The sequence below is a fragment of the Lissotriton vulgaris genome, chromosome 3_2 (genome assembly GCF_964263255.1).
Source record: "Lissotriton vulgaris chromosome 3_2, aLisVul1.2, whole genome shotgun sequence".
Taxonomy (NCBI): Eukaryota; Metazoa; Chordata; class Amphibia; order Caudata; family Salamandridae; genus Lissotriton; species Lissotriton vulgaris.
The window spans coordinates 90,330,496-90,354,324 of NC_141690.1; the positions used below are offsets into that span (position 1 = coordinate 90,330,496).

Sequence of the window (23,829 nt, forward strand, 5' to 3'; positions counted from 1 at the left end):
AAAATGTTTGACCATTTACCTGACTACCCTGATATACATGAAACCCATCTTGATGAATATCAAATCGCTACTGCCCAACTTGATAAATACTTTTCCAAGTCAAAAAATCTGGTTGTTCATAGATTTAAATTTTTCTCCAGAGTACAAAAACCTACAGAGAGTATTGACTCATACGTTACTGCTTTAAAAGTTCTAGCGGCAACTTGTGAATTTGAAGATTTCACTTCACAGTTGATAAGGGATCAACCGGTAGTTCGATATAACTCTAAAAAAATCCAAGAGCGTCTCCTCACTTGCAAAAACCCATCTTTGGATAAGGCTGTGGATATAGCCAAGAGTTTTGAAGGTTCTTGTGAGGATGTGACGTTTTTAGAAGAGATACCAGGGAGGTGTGGGAATTCCCACACTAGAGTCAGGCCTCTGGTTTTATCAAAATTACTCAAGTTCAAAAATCCAAGTGGTTCATCAAAATTTTATTCGAGAAAGTCATATATTATAATCATAATGACTCAAGTGATGATGTTCAATGTTTTATCCATCATAAACATTTCAAGGTGCAGAAATCCCTATGCATTTCGGGACAGATGTCCCTTCATCAGGGGACTCAAATTAATCTGTAGAGGAAACAAACACTGTTTCAGGAAGGGGACTTTACCCTCAAAATGAATAAATTACAACTGGAAGATAGAACCAACGAACCATAGAAAAAGCGGGATCCAGATGAGGTGAGCCCGAATACTGTGTGACCGTGAACAACAAATGATATAAAATAGGTGTAAGTGAAAGCCTAAAATGAAAGTTGTGAAAAGGAAAAGATTTTACGAAGGTCGGGCCTGCGTTCATGTAGAAAAGCGAACGATGCAAAGATATCTAAAATACGAGTCAAAATCACCCGATAAAGCACCCAACTGTGCACATTAAATGAGTGGTGGAACGCGGTCTAAAACCGAGACTGGGGTTATCGATTCTTACCCAGGTGTTCAGGTTGCCGCATTCAGTAGCGGATACCGACAGGAATCGTTGTGGGCGAAGGAGAGGGTGTGTTATGGGAACATATGGTGCGACATAGAAGAAGGACAGTGAAGCGTGGAGAACGTGCAGTACAGTGCAACATAGAGAAAGGACTGTGAAATATACAGTGCATTGCGTGTAAAAAGTTTAGAACTATAAAAATCCCCGGGACTCCGTGGGAGGTGGCCAATATAACAAACTAATTTACGCTCAAAAAGAATTACATATGAGACAATCATTGAAAAAAACATTAGTGCATTAACGTAGTAGTCGGTAAGACACAAAGGTGTCGGCCATCTTGGATAGGGAATGCTTGGTAGTAAAAAATAGGAAAGATGAGGAGAAAAAGTGAAAGAAGGAAGATTGGGAACAGACGAGTAAATGTAAGTATGTTAAGAATAATAACATAATATTCATTAAAACGAGAGAATTGTCATCACGAAATATAAAGCAAAATGTGAAAAAGTTATGAAGGAAAAGAATGAGAAAGAAAAATAAGTTCAAGAATGACAGTTAAGGATGCAATAAGAATTATGAGCATTGAGATGAAAGGTCGTCAGCCCAAAGAAAAAAAAATATAGTGGGTGTGAAAGAAAACACTACAACACGAACAAGAGGAAGAAAATACGTTCAATATGCATAACCGATATGACAGACAGAAAGCAAGAGGCATGTTCAGAGGAAACAACTACATTCAATCCGTTCATTAAGTCCTTTTGGTTGGCACGAGTCCAACGATTTTATCCAGAAGAGTTCGCGTTGTAATAACATTTTGCGGTTGTCAGTGCCAGGTCTCATCGGGACAACCTCCAGTACAAGGAACCTTAACTGGCTGATATTATGTTCGGATGAAGTGAAGTGAGCAGCTAGGGGAGATTTCAAATTCTTGTTTCTTATCGTGCTTCTGTGCTCTGTTAGATGAACCTTGATTTTTCTTTCAGTTTTCCCAACATAGGGTAAGCCGCAAGGGCACGTCAGTAGGTAAACCAGATTCATAAAATCACAAGTAGCGTTCGTTCTTAGTTTGATTTGTTTGCCAGATAGAGGATGGTTGATGGAGTTACCTCTGATGATATTGTTGCAGTGACGTTTTTAGAAGAATCACTTAGCAAAACAACTATATCTGCTGCTGTTATCAATAAATCCATTCCTGGTTCTGATAAAGGTGACTTCAGAAAAAAAACCTGTTTTTAAACCTCTATCTCAAACCCCCCATCCTTTTTCGCAAACTCGTAAGATTTTCTGCTTTAGGTGTGGTTCACCTAACCATGTTTCTTCTTTCAGGTATTGCCCTGCTCTTGGACAACAATGTAATAAATGTTGGAAAATAGGACATTTCTCCAAAGCTTGTAGGGGGGGTAGTTTCAATAAACCTAATCCTGATCGCTGTGTAGTTAATGAAGACCATGATAATGATGATAACAACAGTGATGTTTTGATTAAAGAATTAGCTTTAGGTGTTAAACAAGAAAAAATGTCTTCAATTTGTGATCTTGAGATTAAAGTCAAGATCAACAATGTTCCTATTACACTTTTAGTAGATAATGGAGCACACATCACTATTATAGACCATGTCAAATATTCACAGTTGTGGAGTTCACAACATCTTTTGCCACTTGATGTTATGACTAGGGGTGGGTGGAATTTGCGTAATCGCGTTACGCAAATCTCCGCGAAACGGTAAAATTCTCCGCGAACACGCAGAAATTCCACGAACATGCGGAATTGCTTGTTCGCGATACTTTTTTCCTGTTCGCAATTGCTGTTTGCGTGCTCAGGGGTAAATATCTCATGAACACGCATTTTGAGAATCCGAACAAGCAAAACATTTCGCAAAGTCACGGAATGCAGAATTTTGGGCAATTTCGCGTTCTCTGCGGAACGCAAAATTACCCAAATTCTGCAAGCGGTACGAAATTTACCGCCCAGGCCTAGTTATGAAAGTAGCTTTTGAGGGCAGTAAAGTAGATTTGATGGGTTATTTTTGGTCTTCCATCAAACTATTACACTCATCTATAAGTGAAAAAGTTTATGTAGCACATAAAGGCATAAATGTCTTAGGACTCATTCACCAAGCTGAGTTTAATCTAACTCTTTGACCTGGTTCTGATAATCCTATCACCATTGAAAAACATGACATCAAATCTGTTCCCAACATTGCCAATGACTGGGAAAACAAATTTCCTAAGGTATTTCAAAATAATATAGGGAAAATCTCAAATTTTGTATATTCTGTAAAAGTCAAACAAGACATCATACCTGTCAAACATAAATTACGCAATATTCCTTTTAGTGTCAAGAAAGATGTATCCAACATGCTGTCTGATTTGTGTACTCAAGGTATCATTGAGAAAGTAGAGGGCACTTTATGGCTTTCTCCCATAGTTTTGACCAAGAAGAAGACAGGTGAACTGAGAATGTGTGTAGACTTAAGAAGTGTTAATGAGGCTATCTGGGTAGACAACTTCCCCTTACCCAGAACTAAAGACCTCATTACGAAAATTGGTCAATCCAGTTAGTTCACCAAATTAGATCTTAGATCAGCTTACCATCAGGTGGAATTGGACAAAGATTCTCGTCACCTTACTGCATTTGTCACACCTGATGATACCTTTCAATTTTGCAGAATGCCCTCTGGTATAGACTCTGCGGCAGCTTTTTTTCAATGATTAATGTCTGAAATGTTTCTAGGTATTTCACAAGTAGCTGTCTTTCAAGATGATATTCTATTGTTTACTAAAAATGAATCTGAACATGACATTTTCAACATCTTGCAATCTAGAGGCGCTACTCCAAGAAAAGATAAGTGCATATTCAAAGCTACAGATATCAAATATTTAGGACATGTATTCTCAGCTCAAGGAGTTAAACCTAAACCTTGCCTTGTCAAGAGTATCACAGATGCACCCGCCCCTAAAATCAAAGAACAATTACTCTCCTTTTTGGGAATGTGTGAATTCTACACCAAATTTTTGAAGAACTTTGCCAATTTGACAGAATGTTTTAGACCTTTATTAAAGAAAAACACAGAATTCAAATAGTTAGAATCATGTGATCAATCAAACTAATCAAACAAAGAATTATAAATGTACCTGCTTTACAACCTTTTCTTGAAGGCAGAACTACCATTGTAACTGTTGACGCTTGTGAGTATGGTCTCGGAGCTGTTCTCACCCAAAATGACAATGGACGTGAATTTACCATAGGATTCGCTTCCAGAACTCTCAGACCTGTTGAACGTAAGTACTCTGTGATTGAAAAAGAACTACCTGCCTGTGTCTGGAGTGCAGAAAAATGTAAAGCATATGTTTGGGGTACACCCTTCATACTCATAATTATTCACTCTCCTTTGGTAAATATACTTTCTGGTAAGAATATTAAACGTACAACAGCTCGTATTTCAAATTTGTCAGCAAAACTTTTTGAATTCTCTTTCTCCATCCAATATATTCCTGGTGGAAAAAATTGTTATGCAGACTGTCTCTCTAGACTTCCTATTGAGGAACATGAAAACGAAGAGTAGGAAACGAAGATTGAGGAGTGTTTCATTGCATACATAGGAGATGCTATTTTCTCTGAGAAAGAGTGGATTACTGCCATCCAATCTGATCTTATTCTTAACCAAATCATGAATTTTGTAAAATCTGTATGGCCAAAAGAAAAGTTACTACAACATGAACTTCAAACATTTTGGAAAGTTTTAGACGAACTATCTCTTGAAGGTGACATTTTAGTTCGTGGAGATAAATTAGTAGCTCCTTGTTTTCGTCAACACTTTTGGCCTTGCATGGACTTTGAAGTTGAGGAATTTGTGTCCAACTGTGCCAAATGCAAAATCAGTGACAAGGTCTTAATAACCGAGCCTGAAATTCAATCAATCAATTTCTGTCCCACGAAAGCTTGGCAATGCATAGGAGTAGAATCTTTAGGTCCTTGCCAAATTCTTCCAAACTACATGAAGTACTTTATTGTAATGGTTGATCACATATCTAGATGGGTCGAAGTTGAAGCAATTTCTGAACCTACTACTAAAAAAGCAACTGAATGTTTTGTGCTCTGAAGAGAAGGTCTTCCTGGTGAGATTCTTACTGACAATGGAGTCCAGGTTACTTCAACTGAAATGTCTTCTTTTTTATAAAAATGCGCCATAAAACATCTTAGAACACCTCTACCATCCCCAAAAGTAATGGTAAAGTCGAAAGTTTTAATAAGGTCCTTGAGGAATGTATACATTCATCCATCAAAAGTAATTCCTGCGTTGCTAAGTCCATTCAGGAACTAGTTTGCTCTCATCGTACCACTCCACACTCTGTGACAGGGAAGTCTCCTTTTGAACTGATGAGAGGTAGAAAAGCAATAACTGAACTCTGTCCGTTTTGGACCACAAAGATTTCTAAGATGGAACCCTAGATGACTGGTGGAAATCAGCTGAACTTAATTCCAATCTCGCAAATTTTAAAAGATCTACCAAAGCCAACCACAATTTAAAGAAAGAATGTAGATTGAAAACTGGTGATTGGGTACGTGTGAAAAACCCACTTCTTCTCAGCAAAGGTCTGTCCAAATTTAAAGATCCTGTCCAAGTTTGTCAACTAGGGAAGAACTCTGTTAAGCTTTCTGATGGATATTGGTGGTGGCACTTGTTCCTCACAATGTTATACCTAACAACACTGAAAAATATTCATTACAACACTCTTCAAAGGACATCAAAGCACATCCTAAAAATAATGTAATCACTGGAAAGAGTTCTCGCACATCTGTGCGACCTAAGAAATGCAATGATTTTGTCAGTTATTGAGGTTTTTTTTCTCTTTTATTTCGCTTCTCTCTCTTTTCTTTATCCTCTTGTTCATCTCTTTCTTTTCTCTTTCCTCCTTGTTTTCTTTCTCTACTTTTTTTTAGGAAGGGGTATGGGTACAATGTTTTACAAGTATTATACTTTTGTTTAGAAACTCGTTTAGAAACTTCTTTGTTCTGTAGTAAGGGAGATGTGTGGTAATGTAAGCCTTTGGCTTAGAATGTCCAGTGGTAAGAATGTGTCATGAAGTCACTGAAGCTCTGCATTCTGATTGTTAGCAGTTGCTCCAGTGCCCCTTCATGAAAAAACGTGTCTCCTTGAATAAACCTACGAGAACCACCTTTGACTGCCTAAACTCATCTTTAATAGAGGACCGCACCCAACCCTTTAGTGCTAGCATCCGTGGCCAGGCTGGTCCTCCTACCAGGAACAAAAGCTCTGAGATTGGGTGCCTCGTCCAGTGCTTTCTTGGTTTTGTCAAATTATTTTTGGCAGGCCTCACTCCAGTCAAATGTTACCCCCTTTCTTAGGAGATTGCGAATCTGGTAGGTACGCCTGGCAAAGTTCTGGACAAACTTGCTATAAAACTCGATCATGCCCATGAATGATTTGATTTCCTCTTTGCTACTGGGAGAAGGTATGTTGAACATGGTGTTCTGTAACTTTGTTTTGGGAAGTATTCCTTCTCCGGTTACCTTATGTCCCAGAAACTCTATCTCTGAGCACCCAATCCTACATTTCTCCTTCTTAGCAGTTAGGCCTTGCTCTAAGAATCTCTCTAGAACTTGTCTGAGCCTGCGTTTCTGTTGAGTGTTATCTTCTCCAAAGATCAGAACATCATCATGGTAGCATAGGACTCCAGGAATTCCTTTAAGAAGATTGTTCATGATCCTTTGGAAAACAGCTGCAGCCGAGACAAGTCCAAAAGGCATATGCTTAAACCTGTAGGCTCTCATGTATGTAACAAAGGCCATGAGATCTTGTGACTCTGGTTGCAACCTAACCTGATAATAAGCTGACGTGAGGCCTAGGCTGGAAAAGACCTTAGCACCATCCAGTCTGCGCATCATTTGTGAAATGTTAGGGAGGGGAAACTTGTGCACTATTACTTCCTTGTTTAAGAGCCCTTACGTCTATGCAGAGCCGTACTGCCCCATCCCCTTTCCTCGCTGCCACAATAGGTGCAAGCCACTCCGCGGCTCCACCAGCTCAATTACTCCCAAACAACACAGTTTCTCCAATTCTTTTCTCATGGGTTCTTGCATGGAAATCGGCAGGTTTCTGACCTTGGCTGTTACTGGTTTTGTACTCTGGTTTAGCCTGATCCTGTGCACATAGTTCTTAATACAGCCTATCTTATCTGAAAATTTTCTTTTGAACTCATCTTCAATCCTTACACCTATATTGTCCATCTCTTGTGCCAGAATTTGCGGGTCCTTGTTAGGATTGAGATAGATGCCCAGTTCTTTTTGTGCTTGCCATCCCAGTATGTTGTCCCCTTTATTAGATACATAAACTTTGGTTACAGCAATTCTGTACTTATAGCCAACAGTGCCCCAAAAGAAACCTCTCAGGCATATGGGTTTACCCCCCCATAGCCACCCGGCCTGACATCCATTCTTTGGAGTTTCATCTTGCCTTTAGACACTTTCTCAAAAGCTTCTGCCAAAACAATTGTAAGTTTTGAGCATGAGTCAAACATGGCTTCAATCTCTGTCTCTTCAATTGTTATGTAGTCTTTCGGGTTACACACAGCCCCATTCGCAACATGCAGTATAATTTCCTCACAGACTCTTGTGGAGTCCACTCTACTGTTTCTCCTGTAGCTAACATTGCTCTAGCAGCAGGTTCTAAAATGACCTCTCATTCCGCACTTGCTGCAGGTTACTTTGAGCGCTGGGCATTCCCTGCTGTTAGCCCAATGGCCTGCTCTTCCTCACCTGTACCAATTCCCTTTTTGACTACAACTTACCTTGGTTTCCTTCTGATCCCCTTTTGCACCTTTAACCAGTAGCACACTTTCATTCGCACTCTTAACTTCACTAACCTTAGGCTTTTCTTCACAATCTTGCAGAATTTCCCTGACACACTTCATCAAGTGTTCCACCTGTTTGGCAACGATTAATACCTCCCCCAAAGGTGGATCATCTTTCAGCCAGAGCTCTTCACATATTCTTTCTAGCTTGCACGTCAAAAGGAACTGATCTCTGATTCTATCCTGGCAAGCCCCACCAAACTTACAGCTTGCAGCCAACTTTCTTAACTCTGACAAAATTCTTCCACTGTTTCTCCTTCTTTATGTCCCCTTCTCCCAAAATGTTAACATTCCATGATGGTGCTAATCTTAGGCAAGAAGTGTATGTCTAACTTTTTCAAACTTACTTTATATTCATTCAGACCTCTGGCATAATTTGCATTCAAATCAGGTAGGTGTTCTAAAATCTCTTGACCTTCAGCTCCTAAATAGTGCAGGAGTAATGCCACCTTCCTTTCCAAACCTACATTTGGCCCACATACATCAACATAGTTCTGGAACACCTTTTTCCACTTGTTCCATTTCAGAGGAGGCTCCCCTGGTGTGCTTAAAAAGAATGGGGGTGGAGTTACATTTTGCATTTTTTGCATGAACGAAGTACTGTTCCTAAACACAAACTTATTGTCCCAGTGTCACACCACCCCTCCCCTGGAGGCAAGAAAGACCCAGATTCAGGTGCTTATTGTGAGCAGGGTGGATTATGGCAACACACTTCTGGTAGGAGCCAGAGAAGAGCTGTTCACTAGGCTCCAAGTACTGCAAAATACTGCTGCTAGAATGGTCTTGAACAAACCTAGATGTTCCCCCTCGCAACCTTTGCTCCAAGCCCTACACTGGCTGCCCATAAAAAAAAGAGCAGTCTTTAAACTTCTCAAACTGGTGTTTAAGGAAAGTCGAGACATGGGGCCAGCATACTTAAGGAAGAAGACGAGGCCTTACGTGCCCTGTCGCCTCTTCAGGTCAAGCAATCAAAACCTTCTAGTGCCATGTAAGATCAATAAATCTAGAATGGGAGGGTGTGCATTTTCTCATCATCCCCCTTTTCACTGGAACAGGTTAACGGAAGAGATAGGCCACTATACTTCTGTGGCACACTTCAAGAAAAGCCTAAAAACCTGGATGTTTTAGGGGTTTGCTTTGATCATGGTCCCTGCTAGTGTCATGCCAAGGCGCCAAGAGATCCCCCTGGGATGATTTGTTGCACCATACAAGTGTTAAATAAATAAATAAATAAATAAAAATAAAACCTAAATTTTGAGGTAGCCACAGTACCGATTGAATACAGTGAGGTATAATTAAAGACTAGTCCACTAGATGGCGCTGTGCTCCTACAATTTTAACAAACTGTAGGCACAACTTGCAGTACAAGATAACTTGGGTTCACGATGTTTACTCTGCATACATATTTGTGGACATCTTGTGCACATTGTCAGAGAGAGCTGCCCATTTTCCCTGGTGCCTGATCATCATAAAAAGGGAAGCGAATGTACAGTTGTCAACCAAAGCAATCCCCTCTTATAGTGTACACAATGAGGAGAGCGGTCTCCTGCAATTAAACCGACTCTGTTATGTTGCACCAGACAGTGTGATGGGACACAGCAGCTCCTAGCAGCGTCCCTTCCAATAGATAGTTATTCGGTACTGTGCCAGTCAGCGCGAACGGCAGATGAGAGTTCACCTCACAAGCTCCAAGTTGGTGCTACTCCATAACATCTGACCACACACCTGCTGTGCCAGTCAGTGTATCCAAACTGTGGCTGCTCCTTACAAGTGCTCTTTGCGATTTGTTCGTGATGAGCTGTGCGAGTCAGCGTGAATAGTCCTACGACATAAGCAATGGCTCTTCTTAGCGGAGTGTCCCTGCACCTGCTTCTCAGGTGGACAACACAACTGTTCCTCCAGCTCATGAACTCCTGGGAACTCGCCCCAAAGTTTTGAAGTTAGAATTCTTCAGTACCCTTCAAGGGGAGAACTCACTCTCTTCTCCTAACTTTTAACACCAGGCATGTGTAGGCTGCGGTTGTGACAGTTCCACAGGGACAGCGTCCTCCAACACAACCACCTACAACTTATACTGCTACACGGACTGCCACACGGACATATATTGCTCAACTCCTACCAAGACTTACTGGGCATGCTAGATGTGGTAACTGTTCCATGTGCGACAGTACTGTAGAGGGCAAAGAATTCATGCATAATGACATCAAGTATGAACGTAAAGAATTCTCTAACTGTAACAGCACAAATGCTATCTACGCAATTTTTTGCCCTTGTTCCATGATTTATATAGGGCAAACAACACAAAAGGCGCGCACAAGAATGTGCCAACACCGGAGCAGAATACGATGTAGGACTGCTAATGCTCCCCTTGTGCATCATTTCACCAAACAAGCCCACACAGAAATGGACTTCAAATGGACTATTATCTCTTTGGTAAAACTCCCTAGCCGCGGAGGCAACCTACAGCAGCTGCTAAATAAAGAGGAATTACACTGGATACTGAAGACAAAAAGTCTGCACACTGGCCTTAATCGGACTGAGGATTGGACCTCTTTGATTTAAGTATCATGAAATGGAACTTCGATATAAATCCCTTTCAGGATCTGTAATTACTTTTTCCCAGGATGCTCTGACTGGCTTACTCATAATTTTCTTGCACTGTTTTTATGTCAATAATCGAATTTTTCTAAAGAGCTATGAATTTCTGGCATCAATGTGTTAATTGTCCCTGCACCCTTGTCACTGCATGGTTGGTGTGATTGTCATGTAATTGCCCGTTTTAAACTCGTTTACCTTAATAGCACGGACTTTCCGACCGCAATACACCGATTATGATTGCTACTTTCAGAATGTATACCCAATCCAAAATGGCCGACAGTTTTTGCTATGCGCCCATTGGTCCGCAGTACCCACGTGACCATACAGTTTCACTACATCGCGTCTATCATCCAGAGTAGATGCCGCGCTGTATTCTCGTGCCCGCAAGAACTCCCATTGTGGACTTGCCGATTGCTTTGGCAGGTAAGACAACCCCTGCCCCTTGGCCGGTTTCCCTTGCCATTTTTCTGAAATATCTCGGCATTCACGCCGCTCGCTCATTTTTTGTCTCAACAGACTCTGATATCGAGGGCATCTTCCCTTGGGTAAGCTGTAATAACGTAGCACCTTTGCTTCAACAATTAAGTAATACCCTTTCACTTCGCCATATTCCTTTCCCTCCCCGCACAGATTCTAGTCAACCCTTGGATACCCTCCATGGTAAGGCTCTTTGTCGATTGTCACGGCCATTATCCTGTTTTTTATCAGATCGGCCTCACTGACCTTATATATTCTCCCACAGAATATTGTCGAATATTGTTTCTTGGGCTGAAACCCCTTTTTAGTCTTACTCAATCGGTAAGCTGCCCATTCTTGTCACCACAGATCTTGACCCGTGCGTCTCCTTTTCACTCACCCCCTCGAGCACTGAAATGCACTGTCACAGTCCTCCACTTCTGCGACGATTTATTCTCCACACAATCACGCATTATTGTTCTACCCCCTCTGAACCAGTCGGAGTTGCCAATTTTCACCAATGGGACGTTGCGCCAGAAGCCTCGCTCCTACTGTTATGTACACTGCTTGTATTCAGCATGCATTACACTCCGCTGCCGTCGACACTTTGGCATGGTATGAGTCATGCATTGTATACGCAGTTGTAACAATGATATACTGACATGTTTTCATTCTTTTTATGTTTCCCTTTTATCTTTCCTTTATGGTATGGCATATTGATTTCTACATAAGTGAGACTATTGCAAATGTGTATTCTTAAGGCAATTACCCTTTGTACTGAGGATGAACCGATATTGTTAGTGGTTCGAAACGTCGTCGACCCAAATTCACTAAATGCATAGTTGATATATACTTTTCATGCATATGTGTATGTTATAGATTGTCTGTTATATGATTCACAATAATCAGATGACCTGTTATTGCCTACTACTTCCTCCTTGTGTATGTTCTCTCAGTGTGTTAGTCGGACATCGGCTGGTGTCCCGCTTCTATCACACGCAGTGTTTTATTCTTTTATGACTATTTTGTATTAGGGTAATAAATTGTCCGGCTGGACGTTCCCCCCAAAAATATAGTTCCATTTGGTCTATATTCATTCTCCTTAAATGTTTCTTTGTCTAAGGACCCCTGTCTTTGAAATACAAGACTTCTGTCAGCATGCAGATGTGTTGAAGATTTAACAATGCGTTCGTTTCTGCCTTTGCAAAATCTGCGAGTGTCCTGCTGTGTTGAATTTTCACGTGTTGAGGTCACTTCTCATAACACATCAATGCTTTTGATCCCATCCTCGTCGCCAGAGTGACATTTATAAGTTAACGTCTTCACATCAAAACATCACAGGAAGCCGTCATGTGTTCTTGAAGTCTAGAGTTTATTCAGATAACATCAGATAAGGACCTCAGCCACAGCTCTCACCGCCGGTGCCTCGTTGTCTCCTCGCAGGGATCTCGACTTAGAACCTTCGGCGTGGCAGTGTTCTAAGGTCGGCACGGGAAAGAACCACAATACACATTAGGGGAGGGGTGCAGCAAAAGGGACAAGGATCCCTACCACCGGAAGATACCACAGAGAGGCATTGCGCTAATTCCTAGTGGACAATGGTTTAGATGCTAAGAAGTCGTAAAGCAGAGAAAGATGTTGCTGTCGGTGATTAGATGCATTCTCCATCCTAGAATTCCGCCAATATGATGAGAGATCGAGGACAGCCAGAAAAGTCTGTCCCAGAGATGCTGGAAATTAGTCAAATGTTTCACCTAGTGTCCGGACTCAAGATTACTTGGAATAAATTCAGTCTGCTCCCCGGAGAATTTAGGGGATAAGACTGAGTTCTTGTACCTTAATCTCGTATTGAAGCGGAAACTGCCAAAGATGTGGACACCATCTACATTGATATATTTAGGAATAAGGATCTTCCATTCCCTTAACTCACAATTTTGTCAGTGCTCTTGGTAAAACTCCACAAGGATTCTAATGGCGGTTGACTGCAAATTGCTCTTTTCTGTCTATGTGAGAAATTGCAGACAGCAAGATGGTGATGCTACATCATCTTTCGTATGTTTTCCCGGGAGCATCAATGTATATAGAAGCATGTCCCACTCTAGAGGTAGATAATTACTTACCGGGCTGATTTAGATGGGAATGAAGGTACGAAGGGGCATATTATCAAGGGGGTTTATCTCCGCTTTTTTGGCTTTAAAAGCCAAGAAAGCGGAGATAAAATGATCTCCCTATTACCTAGCTGTCGCTAACACCAGTTAGCTACAGCTAGTAGGAGATAGCGACCATCTTGGGCCCCGCTTTGCATGTCAGTGAAATTTATCACAAATGACATGCAAAGTGGGCGTGCCAAGATGTTAGCGACTGGAAACTGGAAGCGATAAAAATCGGCCGAAATGCATGAATACCGCTGTAAAGTCAGCGAAATTCATGCATTACCGAGCGAATGCTCTTAGCCATGTTATCCACCTCCCATTGGATAACATGGCTAAGAACTGCTCAGGGCAGGTGTTAGCTTTTGGAGATATTTGCGCTTAGCGCGAATATCTCCAAAAGTTGGTAATCGGAGATAGCGATGTTAGTGACTGTTTCCAGTCGCTAACATCTTGGCACGCCCACTTTGCATGTCATTAGTGATAAATTTCACTGACATGCAAAGCGGGGCCCAAGATGGTCGCTATCTCCTACTAGCTGTCGCTAACTGGTGTTAGCGACAGCTAGGTAATAGGGAGATAATTTTATCTCTGCTTTCTTGGCTTTTAAAGCCAAAAAAGCGGAGATAAACCCCCTTGATAATATGCCCCAAGGTTCCTAAGCGATAAAAATCGCCGCAGCTCGGCGGTAAAAATATTGCCGCTAAGCCAACATAGCGATAATTATCGCTAGTGGTTGGTAATATGCCCCTCAGACAGTTCCACGAAAAAGTTGGTATTGAAGTGACAGAAGTTCTAATTATAACATGATGATTGGAGAATGTTTTATGTCACAGCAGCCTGTGCTGCTAGAAAGTAAACAACTGTAGTCACATGGAGAGAGGTTCGATTGCTCTTTCCTCACTCTTCACTTCCTTTCTAGTACAGAAATATTAAAAACAACATCCCCCTTGACAGCCATTCTTGCAGATAGCAGGTAGTATAATTGCAGCAGCACAGACTGCTCCATCAACTTATGAAAGCTCCACAGCTTAAACGTAGGCACCATAGTTGCTTATGTTTACAGGAGATTGTTTTACATCAGAACTAGATCTGTCTTATTCCCCACCTAACAAAGGTGGTTAGGAGAGTATGGGAACGGATATGTACAAGGCATTTTCTAGACACTATCATAATGTGTATAGTCTTTGCATAAGAGTGCTAATCACAGTCACATGTTTGGGAATATTTGTGCAGATGAAAGAAGCCATGGAGCTATCTCTGGTGTATGACAAGGGCAAGTAACATGTCTCATATTCCTGTAGATATGGAACACGTTGGCCAAGCCCACACATTATAAAATTTAGGAATGGAAGTAAATCAATAATAAAACTTTACAGTCTCTGAATGAGTTGTGTTGTGCAATTAAGACTTAGGTACCCTGGGAGGAGATCTGTCTAGTCATTTTACAGATGCTGAGTGGGTGAAGATATGTTTTTTAAAAAGTGTTAAGTAAAGAATGATTCAAATTAATGAAACAAATGGCCCCTCAACTATTTGACATGAGATTCGTCCATACAAATTATGTATATATCAGAGTTGTTTCCACATTAGCCTGGAGATTCAAAATAGCTGTAGGTTAGTTACACAGCCTACTAGCATGTCTAACAACATAGCACAAAGATATGACAATTAAGTCTATTGCATACATAGAAAAAAGGACAACCAACTATTTACATAACACTTGTCTAACACCTGGATATCAGCTAAGAGCATAGCCATAGTCCTGAAATTGATCACACCACTCTCCACTGATAGTTTAATAATTCATGTGGAAGATTGAGGTGATGTAGAGTTCAGTAGAGTTCATGATGTATAGTTCAGTGGCTATGCTGTCATTGGAAGTAGTGGGAGGATGAAGAAGCAGTTATTATCCCTACCTATCCCTACCTAACACTTGTCCTTTTAAGGTCTAGATCAGGGTCTAGGTATGATGGAATTTGGAGGTGTGACTTGACAATGACAGCAATGTTCTCTCTGTAAGTGAGCTCCTGGATCCGCCACCCAATCAAGAGGTCTTAGATACACAAGGATTTTGGTGGATGAAGTGTCGATCGCCCCAGAACCGGTGTGCCACCATTCAAGAGGTGCGGCCTACAAGATGCAGCAAGCTGAGTTGAGAACTTTGCATTGTTACCTCAGTACAAACTAGAGGGCTGTCCAACTTATTCTATGTGCAGCAGGCACACAAAGCACCAATACCCCCGGGCCCCCCTACCCAATTATGATTATAGTTTGCATCATTAACAAGATCAGGATGAGATCTTACAGACAGCCAGGAAACAAGGACAGATTCATTTTGAGAATACACTCATCTGAATTTCCATGATTGCACTATAATAGTCAAGAGACAGAGACTCAGACTTACTGTGGTGAAGAGAGAACTCAAGGAGCAAGAACTCAAGTATGTATGCTGTTTCTGGCAAAGCTCCATGTTATTACAGAGAAGAAGACCTGGAAATTTACAACACCGAAGGAAGCAATCGACTGGCTTGAGGGATAATGACCGGTCACAAAACAACAGAATAGGAGCCCCAATAGAGGGGCATGGCTGCGGGACACTAATCTACCCATAGGAGTGATCAAAGAGAGGGCAAGAGCAAAAGATATACAACAACAGTTGGCTCTACAGGGAGACATAGAATTCAGCTAGGAACAGAAGACCTACGGCACTTGCAATAGGGTCGACAAGATAGCATTTTGACAGAGTATGCCATCAGCCAACCTCTAAAGACTCTTGGGGGCATATTTACAAGCCCCTATCACCACCATAATGTAACTTTTTTAGGTCGAGCCTGGTGTACACAGCGCAAAGCGCTGTCGCCAGCGAGCTCTATTGTTGTGGACTTGACTCGGAAGTGGGACAGGAGATTGGCACGCACAGAGCTATTGGCGATTTGAGCAGGTGCACCCGCACGTAGAGCCACACGGTGTGCAAATCTCCTGTCCTGCTTCCGAGGCAAGTCTGCCTCTTGCAATTGCATTTTTTTTAAATGGTCACGCGCGCTCCACACATACAGCATGCCCCACTTACCGTGCGGGGTGGGCTTCCGTGGGACTTCTCTCTGTGGGGTGCCCTCCTTCACACGGGCTGCAACACGCGGGGCTCCCTCAGCTCACAGGAGCCCCGGACACTGCTGCGTGCTCCATCCTCGCCCATGTTTCAGGCAAGGTTGGCAGCACGCATGCTCAGTACGTAAGCGTGTGTGCACAAGTAGCTATTGTGCCGTGCGCTTTCAGTTTCCCTCCCCGCCCGCTTGTTTATATATTTTTCCACATCCTTCCCCTCTTTTTTCATGCTGTTTTTCAGTTTTCCTAAACCCGTTTTTGGCTGATTTTCGATATGTTTTTTTTTAGTTCAGAATATGTCAGACGCTATTTCGATATATTAGACGTCTTGCAGTGATAATGTGTTAATTTAGGAGCGTTGCAGCAATGCCGGCATCTTGGCTGGATTGTGTTTTGACGCTGCCCCATACTGCTGTCCAGGTGACCCAACCCTGACCGAATACAGACTTTGTAAGCTTAAAATTCCATGTTGGGATAAAACACCCGTCCAGATGTTTCATTTGCAGTGTGGAACTTGCAGACATGTTGAACCGAAATTCAGGTTTACAGAATCAATGTAGTAGGAAAACTTGAATGCATTTCACCCCCTCCCTCCCATAACCTTAGATCCCAGCAGCAGAAGAAGGTGACAGACACGTATTCATCCTTTTTTAGGATTTAGTTAATGGAAAATGAGAAGCTGCAGGCACTATTACTCATCACATCAAAACCAGCCTTCAGTGGGCTACGCGAAGGAGAGACCCGACCTCAGGCAGTCCCTTCAGAGATGCCAAGGATCGTCAGGGGTAGCAGCCACTGCCCCTCGCTTGCCCCTGCTATCCTTGGAACTGCCCTTGCCATCTCTGGTCGCAGCGGTCATGACGGCAGTAGGCGCAAAAGAAAGGAAACCAGGCACTACAAATGTGTCAGGTGACCCCAGGCCGTGTGTGATGTCATACACCACCAGCACTTTGAGTCTGAATTTTTGAGTCATTTCAGAATGAAACTACGAATACCAGCATGCAACACGATGTTTTCCATAGCGCAAAGACTATATGATGGTGGGAAAGCAGCCGCTAGGAATGTGTATCATGTCTTCGCTTGCAGCGCGAACGGTTTAAATGGTTTTTAGGCGTCCATGTCCGTGCACACCAACTGCACCCGGCTGTTACACGCGTGGCAACACCTGTTTGTGTTCTTGTTTGTTCCTGTTCGCCTTTGGCGCTCACACAATCTTTTCGGGCGCATACTGTGTATCAGATGTGTTAGTTGTGTTGGCGCTAGTTGAATAAATCGCATTCCAGCTCTGAGTTTGCTGTTGCGGCTGCTACTTTTGTTGTTTTTTTAAGCTCGTTATTTTTGCCATTTTATATAGCGAGAAACCGACCCGAAGGCGTCTCAGTGCTTTACATGAGTGCACAAGCAGCAGTCATGTTACCGAAGGTCACAACTTTGTTTTTTGAAGCAACACGAGTTGGCCGTCTGGTTGGCGCTAGTTGAATAAATCGCATTCCAGCTCAGAGTTTGCTGTTGCGGCTGCTACTTTTGTTGTTCTTTCAGCGCTTGTTTAATTACGTTTCCTCTCCCAGATGGAAGAGAATTCGGCACTCAGCAGTGGTCACTGTGTGTGTGCAGGTTCTAGGTGAGCAGTGCGGAAGTGTGAACTTCTGGGTGGGGGAAGGTGTTACTGGGGTCGCAGCTGCTCTGGCTGGTTTGAGTTGGTTCTCTCGCAGCTTGTATCTGGAGGTGAGGGGTGTTAGAGCTACCCCCACCATCTCCCCCCCCAAGGTGGGCCTCAGGCCGTGAGAGAAGAAAGGGAGAGATTGATTGTGAACAGCATGAGTGCAGTAAGGATTGAGCTGCACCTTTCCACAGTCTTTTAAAAGTTGTCTCGAAGACTCGAAAGCGAGTAGGAAGACTAACCCCCGCAACCCTACCCTACATTAACAAGCATTTTTTTCCATATGTTAACACTATTTGAACAAAGATTTCACCTTATTAGTACCAGTCTGGCATTCAATAGGTACAATAAGCAACAGAAAGATGACCAGTTCACCCCTTGCCAAGAGCCTTCTACTTCACAGCAACACGTGTGTCTGCATTTTTTTGTAAGTGTTGATCTGTTTGAGTTAGACACATTTTTTGTTCAAATCTGCAGGTTATGAAAAGTGTGACAGATTATATGGAAACTACGACAGATTCATCATTTTTGCGAAACGCCACCACGGCCACAAAATTGCATAATTCCGGTAGCCCAGTCTAAGGTCAGCAGAATTGCTTTTAAATTGGTATGTATCTGTCCCCAGACAATACACAGGCATGCTCCTCTCTTCATTCAGCCTTGCTTCATCAGGAAAGGTATGATTCCATCACTTTGATGTTTATACCTGACTTGCTGACAATTCCAAAGATCCGCCCTTCCAGACTTGGTAAAGTACATATCGGTGCCGTGTTGACAATATGGAAACGTCCACAGTAGAAGGGCTGAGACAAAAGAGATTTTGATTTGTGTAACTCCAACACAATATAGCTGCCCGCAGTTGCAGTACCAGCACAATGGGGCTCGCAACAGGAGTTGTGTACTGACGTAGCTTTTTACCCTAGGACGGCATTCGCCATAGCTGTTGCAGTTTTTTATAGCGCAAACTCGACCCGGAGGTATCAGAGAACTTTACAGGAGCACCAGTTGTATCTCAGTCACCCTAGTCAAAAAGGAAGATCGTCCTGGACTCATTCTGAAGTCATCTGATGACTTCAACTGAGCTATTCCTGTAATTATCTGGGGACGTCATCCCAAACCATCCTGAAGTATGCCTACAGGGGAAAATATTTAAATGGGATGAGTTTTACTGTAATCACAAAAACTACTCTAGGATGGTGTTCTGATGACTTCCTTTTTTAATTTTTATTTTATTTAATTGGTTCACGGCATAAATACATCATCATAAATAAAGATGAATCAAATACATATGGAGATTGGCATACTTCATACAAAACAAAACCATAAGATCGTTATATACAGAACATCCATAATGATGAATATAATCACATTTAAATTAGATTGCATACTCCGTCTTCATAATAATCTGAAAAAGCCCCCCAAATTTTCAGTCAAATTTTTCTTTTTCCTAAACCCAGAAACAGAAAAAAGACCCCACTCCAATTTATATAAATTATACATTCGTGCTCGCCATTGCTGAAATAACGGTGGATTTTCCTGGAGCCACTCTGTAGCAATACATATTCGTGCAACAGTCATTGTATAAAAAATGAAATGACAGAAACAATATAGTCTATCAGAAGGATTATCATTAGAAATCTTCCCCAGCACCAGCATCGAAGGATTGATCTTCAGGCGAAAAATAAGTACTAAAGACATGAATTTTTCAATATCTTCTATAAACCCCGCTAATCTGGGACAGGAAAAAAAGAAATATAAACTATCTGCATGATCGGCTTTACACCGAAAGCATTTTCCATCAAAACCCTCTCCCGATTTTGACATTCGTTCAGGTGTATAAGTAGTAGCTTCAACAATGTTATACTCTGCATTCAGATTAGATTAACAACGTTTGCAGCTACTCCCATACTCCTGACTCACTGGGACTTGCCTTACTTCGAGGTACAGAGCATTATCTGAAGATGTTTAATGTGGTGACCAGTGGCAAAAGACAGAAAAAAAGTAATAAAAAAGTAATGGTTAAATGAAAAAGCATCAAAGGGGATGTGTTAACATGTAATTTTATTGATCTAAAACACACCTTTGGCCCCATAGGAGCCAGGATACTGAACAAGAGAACATAAAGAAAGTCCAGGACACTGTTCAAGAGGGGAAAAATTGCAGACTACTACAAAAAGAACAAAAAGGCTTAATGAAAGCCAGCAACTTCAATGTTTGTTTTTAGATTCAGAGTTTTCTTTAGTCCTCTTCCAGTATTGCAAATCTTTATAGCCAGCTTCCTTCTCAAAGTTCTGTTGTCCAGTGATGGCCAGCCTTCATATCTGCACATAGACTTCATAGAGCCTGGAGGAAAAAGGAATTAACATGTTAACACCACTATTTTAGGTTTTTAATAGGACTGGGCTGCCTTTAAAATGCTCCAATCCTTTTATTTCATATAGTGCGCCCGATGAGATATGGTTACAAGGGTACATAAGTTTATCATTAAGGTTACTTGGTCAAAGAGGTAATGGTAAGAGCAAGGCATTGATGAAGAGATGGGCAGGAGGTAAAGACTCACCTGTCCAAGTGAAGAAACCGCCGCTGTTCACCAGACACTGTCACGCTTCCTCTGCAAACAGAAAGCAATCAATACTAGATTTTATTTACAAAACCATCATGGAGGCTGGCTGCCTCCATGATGGTTGAGCCTGAACTCTACCCACAGTATACTTATTTGGAAAACAGTCTAAAAAAGTACCATACTGACCAGGAATCCAAATAGGAGCTTACAACCAAATGCTAGGAACAGCGCAACTGATCTAATTATTGGGAGAGCTGAAATTAAATCCCAACTCAAGGCTACGCGCCAGATTTGCATGTCATTTGTAGCGCAAATTCTTAATGAGTTACAACCCCTCCTACATTTCTGTTTTGCAGATGGCTGTTAGTTAAGTGTGAAGGAGTATGTGTACAATAATATGATCCAGGACCACATATGCAAACATATTTAAACGCTGTATTTCATATCTTTCCCTAGTCCTAGATTAACTGAATGTTAATTTGAACATTTGTAATGTCTTACCAAATACTACATCAACTTTCTCCTCATCAAGTACGAGCCTTAGTTATGCCCTTTGCAACTTCTTTCAGAGAAAAAAAGTATTTCTCTGACACCATTCAGAAGAAAATTTGTATTGTCAGAGCTGCCTTGGCTTCCTCCAAGAGTTTGTGCAATTCTCTTTGGCACAAGAACAGTTCTTCCTTCACCAACTGCTGCATGTCAGTCTGCAAAATAACACACAATTAGGCTTCATGTTAGGTTACATAGTAAAAGATATATATATATATATATTTATATATATATGAAGTCATTTTTTTTGGTTTTTGGATGTTAATTTGGCATACATGGCTAACAATCTAGGGTTTGCTGGGTTAGCTCCATAAATATAAAGAAGCCATATTTAAAACCCATTGCATGCAGAAAGATTTGAAAGTATCGTCTGCAGAAAATCTACAAGGTTTGCCCTATATAACCTTCAATTGCGCAGAAAGGTTTACAAATTACAACACAATTAGTATGCCAAAACAATGGGAAAGAAAACAAGTACCTTTTGTACCTTGAATGATCAACTGCATATTTGTGAGGCCGCTGTATATGTAAAGTTCCTTGAACTTGTCGAAGCAGACAGCGCAGCTAGCAAATGCAGTATAGCACACAACCCAAGCACACTTGTTGGCAATGCATGTGTTTTGGGTGGGTAAAAAGGATTGTTAATGGAAATTTGTTGCAGTTTACGTGGTTAGGTAGAATATCAATCACTTATCTTTTAAGTGTTCTTTTGCAGCTTGGAAAGCATTCACTTCTGCTTTTAACCGTACACACTCCTCATTGAGACAGGGACCAGGGCCAACAGAATACCTTTCATTTTGGTTAATAATGGACAATGAGTATATACCATTTCCTTAGAGGGAAAGCAAATCATAAGTAGACCATACAAGTGGAAATGCAATTTCCTGTGTGCCTTAAAAAAAATAATAAAACATTACACTAGTGTGAAATGAGGTACTTTCCTCCGTTATCAAATCAAAAAATTCTTCATTGTCCTGAGGACAAAAACAAACAAAAAAAGTTTTAAAAAGCAACCATTAGGCCATCATTTATACTGTGCAGTTCAAACAGTTTCCATTTGTTTATTCGCATTTTAAAAGATAGGTATATGTGCCCTGTTGACTAAATGAATGCACCATATTAATTATGTGTTGTAATAAAAATCAAGGCTGTTTGCATCGATACCAATCCAGAAGTTATGTAGTTAATAAAAATAGGTTTTGGCAGCAAAAGGCACATTACAGTTACCAGGTAAAAAAAGACTGGCATGTAGGCTTAACAATATGCAATTGTGTATAAAGGCAGCACTCATTTAGCTCCACTTACATCATGCTCAAACCTTTTGTTGCTTGAAAATGGGCCAATGCAGGGGGGTATGATTCACATCTGCATCTGTGACTATTGCTGAAGATGGAAATTCACAGTAGGCTAGGGTGTGTGACTGCGAGCTAGAAAACCTTGTGGTGTCAAAACATTTGGTGCCAAGTGTACCATAATTTCGTGATCTCGTTTGCAGGGTCTGGTAGTTGTTACTCAATTGCTCGAAACAGCTAGCTCTTGTGTAGGAAATAGTTTTTTGAGTATTGACTGGTGAGGTGGTGAAGGGAAGGCATGCTTTTGTCCTTGAATTTAAGAGGGGACTCCAAGACAGGATCATTTTCACGTTCTCCTGCTTCATTGATTTGTAGATTTTGGATGAAGGACACTAGCCATCCCTGCTGAAAGGGCCAGGCTTTAACGTTTCTGCATATTAATTTGTGAACCTGCATGACCAGTTTCATATATTTTCGACCATCCACTTACAAAGAACTTCACTGGGAATTGCCAAAAGCAAATATTCTCCATCTTTTCTAAAAACAAACTGAACGACCGCAAGTGAAAAATAGGACGTTAAGTGAAGCCATGATTATATCCTGCTAGATATAAAAATCGTGAATTCCTTTTCGACTGGTTCAAGTTTTAGAGCATATAACAAACTGATTGACATATTATTTAATTGTAGAAAAGTATGACAGAGGTGGGCAGATACAAACAACCTATTTCTATTGCCAGATAATGGACACATATGGGAAACATGAACTATCAATAAACCATCCCCTTAAAAAATTAATGAATTTACACCTATTTTAAGCTGATATTTGAGTGAAATCAATGTGGCATTGGGGGAGACTTTATAACTTTCCCCTGAACAGCAATTGTGCCGTGCTTGTGAAATCTCTTGCATTTAATGTATCTGAAACGGGGGCTTTTATCAGTTCCTGTCGCTTAATTACTGTGTTAATTCGCTTTTGTTAACTTCCCCTGACTGCACATATTTACAATACTTCTACTAAAGCTGTTCACCCTGTTTAAGCCCAATTCACTAAGATAACATCTCTTCCCAGGGAAAAGGCAGAGAGCTTCTGACAATAAGCTACAATGCTTGCTTTTATTACACTAGTTGTGTAAAGCATTTTCTATAGCCTTAGAACGTTTGTGGCATTTCCTATTCATGCCTCAGTACTTTCTTTGCACTTTATAGGCATTATCCGATTGATTTTTTCAACGTAAACTATTTGTGATCAAGTTCTAAATGTTGTAATAAACATTGCACATTAGCAAGCATTTGCAATGCAATAGGTCTCGCATTAGGAAAGTTTGAGCTATTGGTATTGTAAAGGACAAATTTTGTATTTTGGTGATGCGATAGATAGAGGGAGGGCGATAGATAGATAGAGGGAGGGTGATAGATAGATAGAGGGAGGGTGATAGAGTGAGGTAGGGCAATAGATAGATAGAGTGAGGGAGGGCGATAGAGTGAGGGCGATAGAGTGAGGGTGGTAAAGTGGTAGAGTGAGGGTGGTAGAGTGAGGGCTGTAGAGTGAGGGCAGTAGAGTGAGGGCGGTAGAGTGGTAAGAGTGAGGGCGGTAGAGTGGTAGAGTG

At 41.3% G+C, this 23,829-nt stretch overlaps 1 protein-coding gene and 1 pseudogene across 1 annotated transcript in view; one reads left to right on the plus strand and one right to left on the minus strand.

Annotated features, from left to right (window-relative positions):
* Positions 1–23,829, plus strand: part of KCNIP4 (potassium voltage-gated channel interacting protein 4) — a 1,100,610-nt gene that overhangs the window by 1,034,717 nt on the left and 42,064 nt on the right. The window lies entirely within an intron of this gene.
* On the minus strand, positions 20,005–22,752 carry LOC147725361 (uncharacterized; annotated as a pseudogene).